General features: G+C 38.1%; 1 protein-coding gene across 4 annotated transcripts in view; it reads right to left on the bottom strand.

Annotated features, from left to right (window-relative positions):
* smad1 (SMAD family member 1) overlaps positions 1-17895 on the bottom strand; it is a 94961-nt gene that overhangs the window by 49086 nt on the left and 27980 nt on the right. Inside the window, exon 1 of one of the 4 annotated variants that reach the window (XM_062032334.1) lies at positions 12883-12953. The exons of the other annotated variants lie outside the window; for them this stretch is intronic. The gene's annotated coding sequence lies outside the window, so the exon portion shown is untranslated. Of the gene's footprint in view, positions 1-12882; positions 12954-17895 lie in introns of those variants that run through there. 4 annotated transcript variants of the gene reach the window in all.

Genomic DNA, 17895 nt, shown 5'->3' with positions numbered 1-17895 from the left:
ATACCGCGATGTTTCAGCCGGATATTTCCTGGGAAGTTTTAAATGTCACTTTATAAGTTAACCCGGCCGTATTGGCATGTGTTGCAATGTTAAGATTTCATCATTGATATATAAACTATCAGACTGCGTGGTCGGTAGTAGTGGCTTTCAGTAGGCCTTTAAAACAATTTATATAATTAATAATGAAATCCAGAGGCAAATTCATACCCTTAGTGGCCCTCAATGAAAACCACTTTGACATCCCTGCTTTAAAGTTACAGTAGGCTGTTTGGTAAAGCGCATTGAGCTATGAGTCAAAATTTGGGGTTTAATAACAGCGCCACCATGTGGTGTATTTGTCAGAAACATAGTAGCACAGGCAACACAGCAGGGCTGGGAATTTTGACAAATTTCCACCCTTTTGTGCACAGCCGTTCAAAATGAGAAGAGGTCAAAAATGCAGCCAATGACACAGTACTGGAGTTTTACTGGAGATTTTCTGGTATGTAGCCTTCCCTGACATTTTTTTGTTCCAAAAAAAAAAAAAAAAAAATGCCACTGCATTCCATCCCTGCTGTCACACACAGCAGTGTCGACCAATCAGTGTCTAGCTCCGCCCTGTCAGGTGCCGCCTCGCTGTGGTTGGTACCTCAGCGGAAGGGCGACAAAATGTGCTTGGATTATTATAAATCCAAGCACTTTTGGTGTGATTCCACACAAAAAGGCTGCACTTCCACATCTGGAGCACAGTTCCAACTGTTGTCTTTCCACAGCAGCTGGCGGACACACTGCAGGGACATTTTCCCCTTCACCAGCCCACCTCCACCAAGGTAGTGAGTACCATGTGACTGCAGGCTGACTCGAAGGCTGACATGGCTGTGAGCCCAGTTGTTATCTGTTGAAGCATTCCAAATATAAATAACACATTTTCCTCCTGGTCTATTTATAGAATCAGACAAGGATGTTTTGCCTGGCCAAAACAGGAATTTAGTGCAAAACCACACCTGCACAATCTTGAAAAAAGAGGCGCATATCAATGAAGGGTTTCAACATATGCGCATTTGTTTAAAAAAATAAACAAACTTGGTTGAAAACTGTTTGAAATGGACTTTTAGAGAACTGGAAACCAGAAATGTGTTTTTTTGCATTTCTTTGAAGATGGGAGATAATGTTTTGTTTGTTGTATTAGTTTCTTAGAAAAATGTGCCGTGACGCTGATTCTCGATTGGTCGAGCGTTCCAGGTTCGATTGCAGCAACCACCAGCCTAGTCACAGCCGTTGTGTCCTTGGGCAAGACACTTCCAGTGCCACCCACGCTGGTTTTTTATTCAGGTCGTTTTTCCATACAAAAGGTGCATCGCATTAAAGAGGTCATATTAGGGGTGTAACGGTACACAAACATTTCGGTTCGGTACGTACCTCGGTTTAGAGGTCACGGTTCGGTTCGTTTTCGGTACAGTAAGAAAACAACAAAATATAAAATTTTGGGTTATTTATTTACCAAATTTGCAAAATCTTCCACCAAAAATATTTTTCTTAGTGGAATATTTGATGTGAAGTAATCGGAACCTTGGATATGTCAATAATTTATAGTAACATTGATTTTGATTCAATATTATGTTTTGAGCAATGACAGTTTGAAAGAAAAAAAAAACAGCTTTGTTTTATTAGTCAACATTGCAACTTTTTCTAAATTACATTTAACCTTTAAGCTTTTTTATTTCACTTTTGTTATGTTTTTGTTTATTTTAATAGTATTTTTAGTATGTGCTGTGGGCCTTTAAAACATTAGCTGTGGGCCGCAAATGGCCTCCGGGGCACACTTTTGACACCCCTGCTATAGATAATAAAAAATTGAATGTGATAAATCTATGGATAAAAAGCAGAGCCTGGCGACGCATGCGCGTTTATCATAACTCTCTCTCTCTCTCTGTCTCTGCCCCTCCCTCACCAATGCTGCTGCACGCACAATTTGTTTTGTTTTTAACCCCTTCTTAACCCTGAACGTACATTGAAAATACATGCAACCCTAACTCAAAATGCCGGACATTTGAGGCATTTAGGAAACTCCGCCCTGACAGCTCCGCAAAAAAGGACATGTCCGGTGAAAAGAGGACGTATGGTCAGTCTATCGTAGCCCGTTAGCTGCTAGCATGCCGTGTGTTGTGCCTCGGTGTGCATTGTTTACACAACGTGCGTTACGCTACTTAATATGTCCATGTGGAAACTCGTTCGGTACACCTCCGAACCGAACCGGAACCCCGTACCGAAACGGTTCAATACAAATACACGTACCGTTACACCCCTAGGTCATATTATTTATTTATTTTACCGTTAGCGGCATGCTAGCAGCTAACGGGCTACGATAGACTGACCATACGTCCTCTTTTCACCGGACATGTCCTCTTTTGTGGAGCTGTCAGGGCGGAGTTTCTTAAATGCCTCAAATTTCCGGCATTTTGAGTAAACAATGCACACACAACGTGCGTTACGCTACTTAATATGTCCGTGTGGAAACTCGTTCGGTACACCTTTCGAACCGAACCGGAACCCCCGTACCGAAACGGTTCAATACAAATACACGTACCGTTACACCCCTAGTACCGCGGTACTATACCGTACAACCCTACTCTGGTGTAATATGAAAACTATTTGTTCCATCAATCCATCAATTAGCTGCATTGTCTTATAAGCCGCAGGGTTCAAAGCGTTGGGAAAAAAAGTAGCGACTTATAGTCCAGCAAATGCAGTACCGTATTTTTCAGACTATAAGTCGCAGTTTTTTTCATAGATTGGCCGGAGGTGCGACTTATACTCAGGAGCGACTTATGTGTGAAATTATTAACACATTAGCGTAAAATATCAAATAATGTTATTTAGCTCATTCACGTAAGAGACTAGACGTATAAGATTTCATGGGATTTAGCGATTAGGAGTGACAGATTGTTTGGTAAACGTATAGCATGTTCTATATGTTATAGTTATTTGAATGACTCTTACCATAATATGTTACGTTAACATACCAGGCACCTTCTCAGTTGGTTATTTATGCCTCATATAACGTACACTTATTCAGCCTGTTGTTTACTATTCTTTATTTATTTTAAATTGCCCTTCAAATGTCTATTCTTGGTGTTGGCTTTTATCAAATACATTTCCCCAAAAAATGCGACCTATACTCAAGTGCGACTTATATATGTTTTTTTCCTTCTTTATTATGCATTTTCGGCCGGTGCGACTTATACTCCGAAAAATACGGTATATATAATTTAAATTTTGGGGGGGGAAATTATGAATCGCTTTAGAATCAGGATGAACAAGAATCACGATTGGGATATGAATCGTTTTGTTGTGCACCCCTGAAGCACACTATTACAAGCATCTCTCATTATGTGTGCAGAGCAGCTGTCAACCACTACAACCACAACAATAGGCATGTGTTACTTGAACACCGCAGCCTCATGTTGCCGTGCCACGCTGTAAAACGTGACACAGACGCCTTCCTTATAAAAAGCAGAGTTACACCCTCGTAAAAACACTGACATTTGCTACAGAACCCGGCACTCTCTCTCTCCGTGGACACAGCCTCGTTACGCTGGCCTGATGGTCAAAGACTGCGGCTAATGGACGCGCAGATTGAGGCCAGCGCAACACTACCAGGCGGCGGATTTCGACCCGCCCAGACCGAGCTGTTAGCCATCGCACGAGCCCCACGGATCGCTTTGCAGCGCTCCAGTGTCTGTTAATCAATTTAGACCCGGGCTGTGCAGGATGAGGAGGCACTAATGATGCTCTGCAGCCTCCCCCGGGGGGCACGGAGCATTATAAAGAAGCTACATTATTTATCAGCAGGGTCCTGGGCGGGGGCCTCCATTAGCCCCCACCCGCCCCTTCAATAGGGTCACCGGCTATAAAGAGAGAAGTGCAGGAAGGGAGAGTGATGGCGGCAGAAAGGCTTTAATGCAGAGGGAGAGGGGAGGAAAGTGAGAGTGACAGTAATGCCGCAGATCTGAGACGCAGTGGGTGTTTTTCAAGAGTGGGAGGACCTGACCATATCTGCTCTCCGATGGACGGTAAAAGAGCAAGAAGAAACAAAACATGCCCGTAATCTGCCGCCTTTTTGCCAATTCTCATTCTATTCTTCCTCAATGTCACTGGCACCAAACTCATGATGATAAACTGAGCTTCAAAAGCGAAGCCGAGTATGACGGAAAACACGGCAAGCTGCTGATGATCTGCCACCGCTCGGAGCTGGAATTTGAAAGGTCCCAGCTATTTTTCACACGGAGCCGCCATCGTATGCAAATAATCTCGTCTACGGTCCTCAGTACATTATGTAAGATTGTATATCGATAACTTTTGAATTTATCAACAAAAGTGACAATAGTGTATTGTGTAAAAGTAGTATATGAAAATTAGGGGCGCACAAAAGAATCAATTCACATTTGAATCGCGATTCTTATTCATCACGATTCAAAATCGAACCATAATCTTCAAGAATCTATCCAAAAAAAGTAAATATATGTATATATATATATATATATATTAGGGATGTCCGATAATGGCTTTTTGCCGATATCCGATATTGTCCAACTATTTAATTACCGATATCAACCGATACCGATATCAACCGATATATGCAGTCGTGGAATTAACACATTATTATGCCTAATTTGGACAACCAGGTATGGTGAAGATAAGGTACTTTTTAAAAAAATTTGTAAAATAAGATAAATAAATTAAAAACATTTTCTTGAATAAAAAAGAAAGTACAACAATATAAAAACAGTTACATAGAAACTAGTAATGAATGAAAATTAGTAAAATTAACTGTTAAAGGTTAGTACTATTAGTGGACCAGCAGCACGCACAATCATGTGTGCTTACGGACTGTATCCCTTGCAGACTGTATTGATATATATTGATATATAATGTAGGAACCAGAATATTAATAACAGAAAGAAACAACCCTTTTGTGTGAATGAGTGTAAATGGGGGAGGGAGGTTTTTTGGGTTGGTGCACTAATTGTAAGTGTATCTTGTGTTTTTTATGTTCATTTAATAAAAAAATAAAATTAAAATAAAAACCGATACCGATAATAAAAAAAACGATACCGATAATTTCCGATATTACATTTTAACGCATATATCGGCCGATAATATCGGCAGGCCGATATTATCGGACATCTCTAATATATATATATATACACACTACCGTTCAAAAGTTTGGGGTCACCCAAACAATTTTGTGGAATAGCCTTCATTTTTAAGAACAAGAATAGACTGTCGAGTTTCAGATGAAAGTTCTCTTTTTCTGGCCATTTTGAGCGTTTAATTGACCCCACAAATGTGATGCTCCAGAAAGTCAATCTGCTCAAAGGAAGGTCAGTTTTGTAGCTTCTGCAACGAGCTAAACTGTTTTCAGATGTGTGAACATGATTGCACAAGGGTTTTCTAATCATCAATTAGCCTTCTGAGCCAATGAGCAAACACATTGTACCATTAGAACACTGGAGTGATAGTTGCTGGAAATGGGCCTCTATACACCTATGTAGATATTGCAGCAAAAACCAGACATTTGCAGCTAGAATAGTCATTTACCACATTAGCAATGTATAGAGTGTATTTCTTTAAAGTTAAGACTAGTTTAAAGTTATCTTCATTGAAAAGTACAGTGCTTTTCCTTCAAAAATAAGGACATTTCAATGTGACCCCAAACTTTTGAACGGTAGTGTGTGTGTATATATATATATATATATATATATATATATATATATATATATATATATATATATATATATATATATATATATATATATATATATATATATATATATATATATATACATACATACACACACACACACACAATACAGGCCAAAAGTTTGGACACACCTCATTCAATGAGTTTTCTTTATTTTCATGACTATTTACATTGTAGATTGTCACATCAAAACTATGAATGAACACGTGTGGAGTTATGTACTTAACAAAAAAAGGTGAAATAACTGAAAACATGTTTTATATTCTAGTTTCTTCAAAATAGCCACCCTTTGCTCTAATTACTGCTTTGCACACTCTTGGCATTCTCTCCATGAGCTTCAAGAGGTAGTCACCTGAAATGGTTTTCACTTCACAGGTGTGCTTGAAGCTCATGGAGAGAATGCCGAGAGTGTGCAAAGCAGTTATCAGAGCTAAGGGTTTTCATTTTTATTTCACCTTTTTTTGTTAAGTACATAACTCCACATGTGTTCATTCATAGGTTTGATGTGACAATCTACAATGTAAATAGTCATGAAAATAAAGAAAACATTGAATGAGAGGGAGTGTCCAAACCTTTAGCCTGTACTGTATATATATATATATATATATATATATATATATATATATATATATATATATATATATAAATAAGTTTGCATAGTAAAGCAGATTTCCCCATAAGAAACAATGTAAACACAAATAATTGCTTCTCGCCTCGACAAGTCTGTATTTTAGTTAAAGAATTAGAGGTGGGGGAAATAATGGATTTTTAGAAGCATCACAATTCGGACTTGGACAATTATAGAATCGATTAGCAAACGTCAATCATTTATTTATTTATTGTAAATAGAGTAATGCAGACAGTTCTAAAATGTGTCTGACTGCAGCGAGCCACCTCACTGAGAGATCTGACCAGCTCATTTATAATAGGGCACTCATGGTCCAGTTTTGCACACATTTTCATTCATTTAATACATGTGGGAATTAATTTAACTGTTTATTCCAAATAGAGTGGGGTTTTTTTAAGGTGCAAGTGATAAACGCTTATTTAGTGAACCAAAAAAAAAATGTAAAACTGCATCGATGTATATAAATAAAGATGTATCAATAATCGTAGCTCCTGAATCGTAATCAAATCGTGAGGTGCCCAAAAATTCCCACCTCTAAAAAGAATACACACTTTGAAGACACTACAATGATATACTTGTATCAAAACAACACAACAATAACGGCAAGCTAAAATGCGCACACACATAAGTCATGAAATGATGTGGCGGACCATGTAAAATGATGTGGTGGACCATGTAAAATGAGGGGGAGGACCACGTAAAATGATGTGGCTGAACACGTAAATGATGTGGCGGACCACATAAAATGATGTGGCGGACCATGTAAAATGAGGGGGCGGACCACGTGAAATGATGTGGCTGAACACGTAAATGATGTGGCGGACCACATAAAATGATGTGGCGGACCATGTAAAATGATGTGGCTGAACACGTAAAAATGATGTGGCGGACCACATCAAATTATTTACAAGGCCACATAAAATGAATTAGCTGACCACGTAAAATGATGAGACGGACCACATGAATAGATGTGGCAGGCTACAAAAAAAGATGTGGCGGACCACATAAAATGATTTGGCAGGCAGCATAAAATGATGCAGTGGGCCATATAAAATAATGTGGCAGATCACATAAAATGATGTTTGATCAGATAAAATGTGGCCAACCACATAAAATGACGTGACGGGCCACATAAATGTCGTGATGGGCCAGATCTGTAGGGCAACATCAAATGACGCGGCGGGCCACCGTAAATGACGCCAGATCTAACACCTGTGCTGTAACGGATTCAATTTCCATGACTTCCCTGTGGGCGAGTGTGTGAGCCTGAATGAAACAATCAGACACCGTGTAAACATAATGGCACGACACCAGAAGTGCTTACTCATACGCTTAGCTTTGACTCTAAAACGCTGACCTCTGACCCCCGCCCGGTCCAACAAGAGGGTCTCACGCCAGCTATCTCAGGCATGCCCAGCTCTCCGTGTTGCGGGGTTAGCGTCCTGTCAGGAGGGACACCTCCACACACGCTGTCGTCTGGGCCCGTGTTGTGACGGCATGGCGAGCTGCAGGAATGCTGCTAACCTATATTTACACCTCCGTTTGGCGTGAAATATATACATCAATATATAAATACACCTGCTTTGTGTAATATGAGATGTCGTCAGCGACTGGCACACACATTTGGATGCTTTTACACACCCTCGGTGGGAGGATAATACAAAAATAAAAAGGTTTAAAAAAATGCTTTTTGAATTTAAAGATGCCACACGAGGAGACAAAGCTCATTTAGGAACATCAACATTTGATAAAAGAAATGGATTCACTTCCCTTAGATTGACACCCCATAATGACCATAGAGCAGGGGTGTCAACCTCATTTTCACTGAGGGCCACATTGCAGTATTGGCTGCTTTCAGAGGGCCGCTTTTTTTAAATGTATTGACATTATGCATGCGGGTAATAACCTGTGATTACCGTAATTTCCGGACTATAAGCCGCACCTGACTATAAGCCGTACCAGCTAAATTTAGGGGAAAATACGGATTGCTCCATATATAAGCCGCACCCGACTATAAGCCGCAGGGTTTTGATGTGTAATTAGCGTAGTATATAGGGGTTCCTGCTACCACGGAGGGGATTGTCGGGACAGAGATGACTGTTTGGGAACGCAAAGCGTCCCATTTATTAACAATAAATCTTTCAATCATTCAATCAAACTTTCACGTCTTTGACATGGCGAACAGCATTCGTGCAGAGTACAAATAATACAACGGTGCAAAGTAATACAAAGTGCTCGCCTGTACGTTATCAAAATAACCAGCCCACCGGTATATGAAAAGTCAGTCTTTAATCATTGTGTCATCGTCTTCCTCCTGCGTACTAAAACCACCGAAATCCTCTTCGTCGGTGTCGGAGAAGAACAGGCCGTAAATAAGCCGCACCCTTGTATAAGCCGCAGGGACCAGAACGAGGGGAAAAAGTAGCGGCTTATAGTCCGGAAATTACGGTAATCATGATTAATCGAAATGCATATGCATTTGATTATCAGATTTTTTAATGTATAACTTGCTTTAAAATCATAAATAAAGGTTGACAAGCAGATATTTAACTAACGTATTTTTCGGACTATAAGTCGCTCCGGAGTACAAGTCGCACCGGCCGAAAATGCATAATAAAGAAGGAAAAAAACATATATAAGTCGCACTGGAGTATAAGTTGCATTTTTTGGGGGAAATGTATTTGATAAAAGCCAACACCAAGAATAGACATTTGAAAGGCAATTTAAAATAAATAAAGAATAGTGAACAACAGGCTGAATAAGTGTACGTTATATGAGTAGGTCCCTAGGGATGATGTTTGATAAGAAATTATCGAGTTCGAGCCTATTATCAAATCCTCTTATCGAACCGAGTCCTTATCGGTTCTCTTATCGAGTCCAGATAGGTTGTTGTATATGGAAAAAAACACACAATATTTGGTTTAACAAAAGCTCACTTTTATTATATAAGAAAACAATTTAATCTAATAAATAAATAAATATTGACTGTTACCCCCCTAAAAAAATAAAATAAAATAAAATAAATATTGACTGTTACCCAAAGTATATTAAGTGGGATTTTTCAGAAAAACAAATATATACAGTAACACAAAAACAACCTGTCTCTGTGATCACTATAGGTGTATAAATAATAATATAGTGTTAAATAAAATCAGTCCCTTGGGCACAAAACTGGAAATAATACAGCTCTCCAAAAAGTGCACTTCTGCTGCTATTTGACATAACTGTTTGCTATGATGCTTTGACATTTTTGCACTTTAAAGAAAGAAAGAAAATTCTATGAAGAGAAAAGTTGTTTGCAAATGTGGTTACAATGCTAAAAAATGAAAAGTTAAAGCTAAAAAAAGAAATACACTTTATTGAGTTAACATTATTTCTTTATAGGGGGAAAGATGTTATGAGCTAGAGAATATAACGACTACACTACCCAGCATGCAACGGGAGTGACGAGCATGCGCGGTAGCCCCGAAAAGTGTTGTTGCATGTCGTCACGCTGTGAAAGTAAACGTCAAGAACTCAGCCAACACGCCTCGTCTGCATTATTTATAATTAGACAGACAACACATATACAGTGTGAAAAACAAAAGTTAAAAAAGGGAGATATGTTGTATATATATGTATGTGCTGCAGTTGCTTTAAGAACGTTGCGACAGCTGCCGTAAAGGAGGTGCGTTGCTAGCCTGGTTGCTATGTTTCCGGTGGGTCGTAAAAGTGTTGGTCATGTGTTTGTACCCTGCTCAAATCTCTCAGTAAAGTTATTCATTGGATTATACCTTTTGTTTTGAACTTTATTACACCTTGGAGCGCTTTTTCCCGTCCATTGTTTTCCTGCTTTCGCTATCTGCGCCTAATGACTGAGCTACGTGACGTCATTTCTTGTGATGTCACACGGAGCATTTCTGGTCGGGACGGGATTCGTTCCGAGGGATTCGAATAAAGAACCAACTCTTTTTTTTTTACTATAGTGGTCTCGATAACGGGTACCGGTTCTCAAAAAGGGATTCGAGTCCGAGGACTCGGTTATTTTCTTATCGAACAACCGGGAAAACCGGTTTCGAGTATCATCCCTAGTGGTCCCCAACCTTTTTGTAGCTGCGGACAGGTCAACGCTTGAAAATTGGGGGGGAGGGGGGTGTATAGTATATATATATATATATATTTTTTTTGGTCATAAAGAAATACAATCATGTGTGCTTACGGACTGTATCCCTGCAGACTGTATTGATCTATATTGATATATAATGTGTTTTTTATGTTGATTTAATAAAAAAATTAAAATAAAAATTAATTTTTTTCTTTTTTTTTTCTTTCTTGTGCGGCCCGGTTGGGGACCACTGCGTTATATGAGGCATAAATAACCAACTGAGAAGGTGCCTGGTATGTTAACGTAACATATTATGGTAAGAGTCATTCAAATAACTATAACATATAGAACATGCTATACGTTTACCAAACAATTTGTCACTCCTAATCGCTAAATCCCATGAAATGTTCTTCCTCGGTGTCGCTCCTAAACAACTCTGCCAACTCCAAAGGTAGACAAGATATTTTACGGTAATGTGTTAATAATTTCCCACATAAATCGCTCCAGAATATAAATCGCACCCCCAGCCAAACTATGAAAAAAACTGCGATTTATAATCCAAAAAATACGGTAATCGAAATGCATATGCATTTGATTATCAGATTTTTTTTTATGTATAACTTGCTTTAAAATCATGAATAAAGGTTGACAGGCAGATATTTTACCTTTTGTTTTTATCTAACAAAAATAGTTTTGCAATACAGTTTATAATTATATAATTGGCATGATCAGATAATGTTAAATTTTAAATGATGCACTTTTTTTCTGTCAAAATTGAAAGAACGAATGCATTTAGTAAAAAATAAATAAAATAAAAATAAGTATTTTATATGAACCCATTTTTTTCAGGCTTTCGCGGGCCACATAAAAGGATGCGGGGGTCCAGATCTGGCCCCCGGGCCTTGAGTTTGACACCTGTGCCGTAGAGTATCGATACTCCTAACGTACTTCAACTAAATATGCTACTATTCATGTTCCTACCTGTAGGAAAGTAAGGGGACACATATTGTCCATTCCAGAGTCAAACTGTAAAGCTGCATTCAGGAAATCCACTAAAATAAATATATAATAAAATAAAAATCATCAAAAAATCATATGCAACTAAAAGTCAACATTTTTAACTGTTGTTTAAGTGGAAAAAATAGGTTAACCACTGCAAAAAAAATTGACATAAAACTAAAAGTTTATGTTCTTAGCTGTCATTTGAGTATAAAAAAATGAACAAAATGCTGTAAATACAATAACAAACTGATGTTTACATTCTTAACTACCGTTCAAGCGTAAGAATAAGTGAGCTGGTGCAAGAACTAGACTTCTCAACTGCCGTCCCAGTGCACAAATGAGCGAACCACCTTGAATACAATAAACACAAACTAAAGTTTATTAACGGCAACGTGTAATAAGAAGTGAATCGCTGTAAATAAAATCACATAAAACTAAAAGTTAACATTCTTAACTGTAGTACAAGTGTAAAAATAAGTTAAACACAGCAACATAAAACTAAATGTTGACATTCTTAACTGTAGTACAAGTGTAAAAATAAGTTAACCAGCAACATTAAACTAAATGTTAACATTCTTAACTGTAGTACAAGTGTAAAAATAAGTTAAACAGCAACATAAAACTAAATGTTAATATTCATAACTGTAGTACAAGTGTAAAAATAAGTTAACCAGCAAGATTAAATTAAATGTTAACATTCTTAACTGTAGTAAAAGTGTAAAAATAAGTTAAACAGCAACATAAAATTAAATGTTAATATTCATAACTGTAGTACAAGTGTAAAAATAAGTTAAACAGCAACATAAAACTAAATGTTAATATTCATAACTGTAGTACAAGTGTAAAAATAAGTTAAACACTGTAAACACAGCAACATAAAACTAAAAGTTAACATTCTTAACTGTCGTTGAAGTGTGAGAACAGGTTAAATGTTGTGAATTAAGCAGCAACACATAATTTCTATGCTAATGGCAGATAGTTTGCATACATTGTGTAGGAAAAAGTAATAAAGAAGTGTTTACTAGCAATATAACTTTGTATTTATCAAGATGCTCATGTCAAAAAAGTGCACACAATGGCTGTGAAATCTACTTTAAAAGGTATTTTGTTGCTTTTGGAAGCATTACAACTGCACCCGGCAGGTATTTAGTGACCTATTAGACAAAAAAACAGCCTTAATGATGCTGTCTTTGAGTGAAGATATGAATGAAATTGAGCCTAAAGGAGAGAAATGTGTCTCAAAATGCAAGAAAAAGAGGGAAAAAAGTCCACTACTAAAGAAACGCCGTAGGCTCTACTTGGCTACAAACCGAGCACAAACAAGCGAAGGCGACGAGGATGAAGAGTAAAACGGGTGGATAAAAGTTGAAGTTAGATCAAGTAAAGTTCAAATAAAAGTGTGTTTTTAGCTAAAGTTGGCGTTACCTTATGAGGCGGCGGCGGCGGCAGGATGCTGTCCCCTGTAGTGAGCTGCACTCGGCGTGATGCGGCCTGGCGTCAGGGAGTCGCGGGGTCTCATCACCCTCCGCTCCTGCGCCAGTATCACTCCGCAGGACAGCCCTCCCTTCCCCCGACAATAACAAGACCTACTTTTTTTACGCTTCTTCGCTTCATTCATTATTATGTAACTTGTGCGCGTGTGCGTGCGTCATTATTGCAAACATTAAATGCAGACGTCTTTCTTAGACCTTTAAATTATTTTGTGGGCATATTTTCTTTTGTCTAAGATCCTTTATGCGACACAAGCCCTCTACTGTTTTGAATGACTTACTGCCAAAAAAGTAGTAAAAAGTCTATACTGAAAAAACGCTAGTCAAAGATCCTCTATAAGACAGGAGTGCTCTGCTGTTTTTAAAGACTTACTGAAAAAATATAGTCAAAGCTCTGCTATTTTTGAGAACATACAACAACAAAAAACAAGTCAAAGATCCTCGATACTAAAGGAACCCTCCGCTGTTTTTAAGGACCTACTGAAAAAACAGTAATCAAAGATCCTCTATAAAATAGAAATGGTCTTATGTTTTTTGAAAACTTACTGCAAAAACACTTGTCAAAGATATTTTATATGACATGAGCGTCCCCACCTTCCGCCCGAGTGCCACTGGGATAGGCTCCAGCACCCTCGTGACTCCTTTTTTAAGGAATTACTGCACAAAACGATAGTCAAAGATCCTCTATACAACATAAAGGCTCTACTGCTTTTTAAGTACTGACTGCAAAAACACTAACCAAAGATCTTCTATACAACAAGAGCCCTCTGCTGTTTTAAAGGAGCTACTGAAAAAAAATTATAATCAAAGATCCTCTATATGAAAAGGAGCCCTCTACTGTTTTTAATGACTTACTGCCAAAAAAGTAGTAAAAGGTTTAAGTTTAAGGACCTACTGAAAAACGGTAGTCAAAGATCCTCTATAAGACAGGAGTGCTCTGCTGTTTTTAAAGACTTACTGAAAAAATATAGTCAAAGCTCTGCTATTTTTGAGAACATACAACAAAAAAACAAGAAAAACAAGAGCCCTCTGCTGTTTTCAAGGAGCTACTGAAAAAAAAGTATAATCAAAGATCCTCTATATGAAAAGGAGCCCTCTACTGTTTTTAATGACTTACTGCCAAAAAAGTAGTAAAAGGTCTGCTGCTTTTAAGGACCGACTGCAAAAAACGCTAGTCAAAGATCCTCTATAAGACAGGAGTGCTCTGCTGTTTTTAAAGACTTACTGAAAAAATATAGTCAAAGCTCTGCTGTTTTTAAGAACATACTCCACACACACAAAAAACACAAGTCAAAGATCCTCTATGTTACAGGAATGCTCCGCTGTTTTTAAGGACCTACTGAAAAAACAGCAATCAAAGATCCTCTATACAATAGAAAGGGTCCTCTGTTTTTTGAAAACTTACTGCAAAAACACTTGTCAAAGATATTTAATATGACGTGTGAGCGTCCCCACCTTACGCCCGAGTGCCACTGGGATAGGCTCCAGCACCCTTGTGACTCCTTTTATAAGGAACTACTGCACAAAACGATAGTCAAAGATCCTCTATACAACATAAAGGCTCTACTGCTTTTTAAGTACTGACTGCAAAAACACTAACCAAAGATCTTCTATACAACAAGAGCCCTCTGCTGTTTTAAAGGAGCTACTGAATTTCTTTTTATAATCAAAGATCCTCTATATGAAAAGGAGCCCTCTACGGTTTTTAATGACTTACTGCCAAAAAAGTAGTAAAAGGTCTGCTGCTTTTAAGGACCGACTGCAAAAAACGCTAGTCAAAGATCCTCTATAAGACAGGAGTGCTCTGCTGTTTTTAAAGACTTACTGAAAAAATATAGTAAAAGCTCTGCTGTTTTTGAAAACATACTAAGTCAAAGATCCTCTATATTACAGGAATGCTCCGCTGTTTTTAAGGAACTACTGAAAAAACAGTAATCAAAGATCATCTATACAATAGAAAGGGTCTTCTGTTTTTGAAAACTTACTGCAAAAACACTTGTCAAAGATATTTTATATGACATGAGCGTCCCCACCTTCCGCCCGAGTGCCACTGGGATAAGCTCCAGCACCCTCACGACCCGAGAGGGACAAACGGTAGAAAAGGGATGGATAGATGAGCTCTCTTCCTTTTTTAAGGAACTACTGCACAAAACGATAGTCAAAGATCCTCTATACAACATAAAGGCTCTCCTGCTTTTTAAGTACTGACTGCAAAAACACTAACCAAAGATCTTCTATGCAACAAGAGCCCTCTGCTGTTTTAAAGGAGCTACAGAAAAAATATAGTCAAAGTTCTGCTGTTTTTGAGAACATACAACAACAAAAACAAGTCAAAGATCCTCTATATTACAGGAACCCTCCGCTGTTTTTAAGGACCTACTGAGAAAAACAGTAATCAAAGATTCTCTATACAATAGAAACGGTCTTCTGTTTTTTGAAAACTTACTGCAAAAACACTCGTCAAAGATATTTTATATGACATGAGCATCCCTGCCTTCCGCCCGAGTGCCGCTGGGATAGGCTCCAGCACCCTCACGACCCGAGAGGGACAAACGGTAGAAAAGGGATGGATAGATGAGCTCTCTTCCTTTTTTAAGGAACTACTGCACAAAACGATAGTCAAAGATCCTCTATACAACATGAAGGCTCTACTGCTTTTTAAGTACCGACTGCAAAAACACTCACCAAAGATCTTCTATTCAACAAGAGCCCTCTGCTGTTTTAAAGGAGCTACTGAAAAAAAATTATAATCAAAGATCCTCTAAATAAAAAGAAGCCCTCTGCTGTTTTTAATGACTTACTGACAAAAAAGTAGTAAAAGGTCTGCTGCTTTTAAGGACCGACTGCAAAAAACGCTAGTCAAAGATCCTCTATAAGACAGGAGTGCTCTGCTGTTTTTAAAGACTTACTGAAAATATATAGTCAAAGCTCTGCTGTTTTTAAGAACATACTACACACACAAAAAAAACACAAGTCAAAGATCCTCTATGTTGCAGGAATGCTCCGCTGTTTTTAAGGACCTACTGAAAAAACAGCAATCAAAGATCCTCTATACAATAGAAAGGGTCCTCTGATTTTTGAAAACTTACTGCAAAAACACTTGTCAAAGATATTTTATATGACATGAGCGTCCCCACCTTCCGCCCGAGTGCCGCTGGGATAGGCTCCAGCACCCTTGTGACTCCTTTTTTAAGGAACTACTGCACAAAACGATAGTCAAAGATCCTCTATACAACATAAAGGCTCTACTGCTTTTTAAGTACTGACTGCAAAAACACTAACCAAAGATCTTCTATACGACAAGAGCCCTCTGCTGTTTTAAAGGAGCTACTGAAAAAAAATTATAATCAAAGATCCTCTATATGAAAAGGAGCCCTCTGCTGTTTTTAATGACTTACTGCCAAAAAAGTAGTAAAAGGTCTGCTGCTTTTAAGGACCGACTGCAAAAAACGCTAGTCAAAGATCCTCTATAAGACAGGACTGCTCTGCTGTTTTTAAAGACTTACTGAAAATATATAGTCAAAGCTCTGCTGTTTTTAAGAACATACGACACACACAAAAAACACAAGTCAAAGATCCTCTATGTTACAGGAACCCTCCGCTGTTTTTAAGGACCTACTGAAAAAACAGCAATCAAAGATCCTCTATACAATAGAAACGGTCTTCTGCTTTTTGAAACTTACGGTAAAAACACATGTCAAAGATATTTTATATGACATGAGCGTCCCCATGAGCCCTCTGCTGTTTTAAAGGAGCTACTGAAAAAAAATTATAATCAAAGATCCTCTATATAAAAGAAGCCCTCTACTGTTTTTAATTACTTACTGCCAAAAAAGTAGTAAAAGGTTTGCTGCTTTTAAGGACCGACTGCAAAAAACGCTAGTCAAAGATCCTCTATAAGACAGAAGTGCTCTGCTGTTTTTAAAGACTTACTGAAAAAATATAGTAAAAGCTCTGCTGTTTTTAAGAACATACTACACACAAAAAAACACAAGTCAAAGATCCTCTATGTTGCAGGAATGCTCCGCTGTTTTTAAGGACCTACTGAAAAAACAGCAATCAAAGATCCTCTATAAAATAGAAATGGTCTTATGTTTTTTGAAAACTTACTGCAAAAACACTTGTCAAAGATATTTAATATGACGTGTGAGCGTCCCCACCTTACGCCTGAGTGCCACTGGGATAGGCTCCAGCAACCTCGTGACTCCTTTTATGAGGAATTACTGCACAAAACGATAGTCAAAGATCCTCTATACAACATGAAGGCTCTACTGCTTTTTAAGTACCGACTGCAAAAACACTAACCAAAGATCTTCTATTCAACAAGAGCTCTCTGCTGTTTTAAAGGAGCTACTGAAAAAAAATTATAATAAAAGATCCTCTAAATAAAAAGAAGCCCTCTGCTGCTTTTAAGGACCGACTGCAAAAAACGCTAGTCAAAGATCCTCTATAAGACAGGAATGCTCCGCTGTTTTTAAGGACCTACTGAAAAAACAGCAATCAAAGATCCTCTATACAATAGAAACGGTCTTCTGTTTTTTGAAAACTTACTGCAAAAACCCTTGTCAAAGATATTTTATATGACGTGTGAGCGTCCCCGCCTTCCGCCAGAGTGCCGCTGGGATAGGCTCCAGCACCCTTGTGACTCCTTTTATAAGGAACTACTGCACAAAACGATAGTCAAAGATCCTCTATACAACATAAAGGCTCTACTGCTTTTTAAGTACTGACTGCAAAAACACTAACCAAAGATCTTCTATGCAACAAGAGCCCTCTGCTGTTTTAAAGGAGCTACTGAAAAAATATAGTCAAAGTTCTGCTGTTTTTGAGAACATACAACAACAAAAACAAGTCAAAGATCCTCTATAGTACAGGAGCCCTCTGCTGTTTTTAAGGACCTACTGAGAAAAACAGTAATCAAAGATTCTCTATACAATAGAAACGGTCT

This window comes from Entelurus aequoreus, linkage group LG22 (assembly GCF_033978785.1).
Source record: "Entelurus aequoreus isolate RoL-2023_Sb linkage group LG22, RoL_Eaeq_v1.1, whole genome shotgun sequence".
Taxonomy (NCBI): domain Eukaryota; kingdom Metazoa; phylum Chordata; class Actinopteri; order Syngnathiformes; family Syngnathidae; genus Entelurus; species Entelurus aequoreus.
Note: the sequence above shows the minus strand (reverse complement) of the source record. Positions and strands in the feature narration are given on the sequence as shown.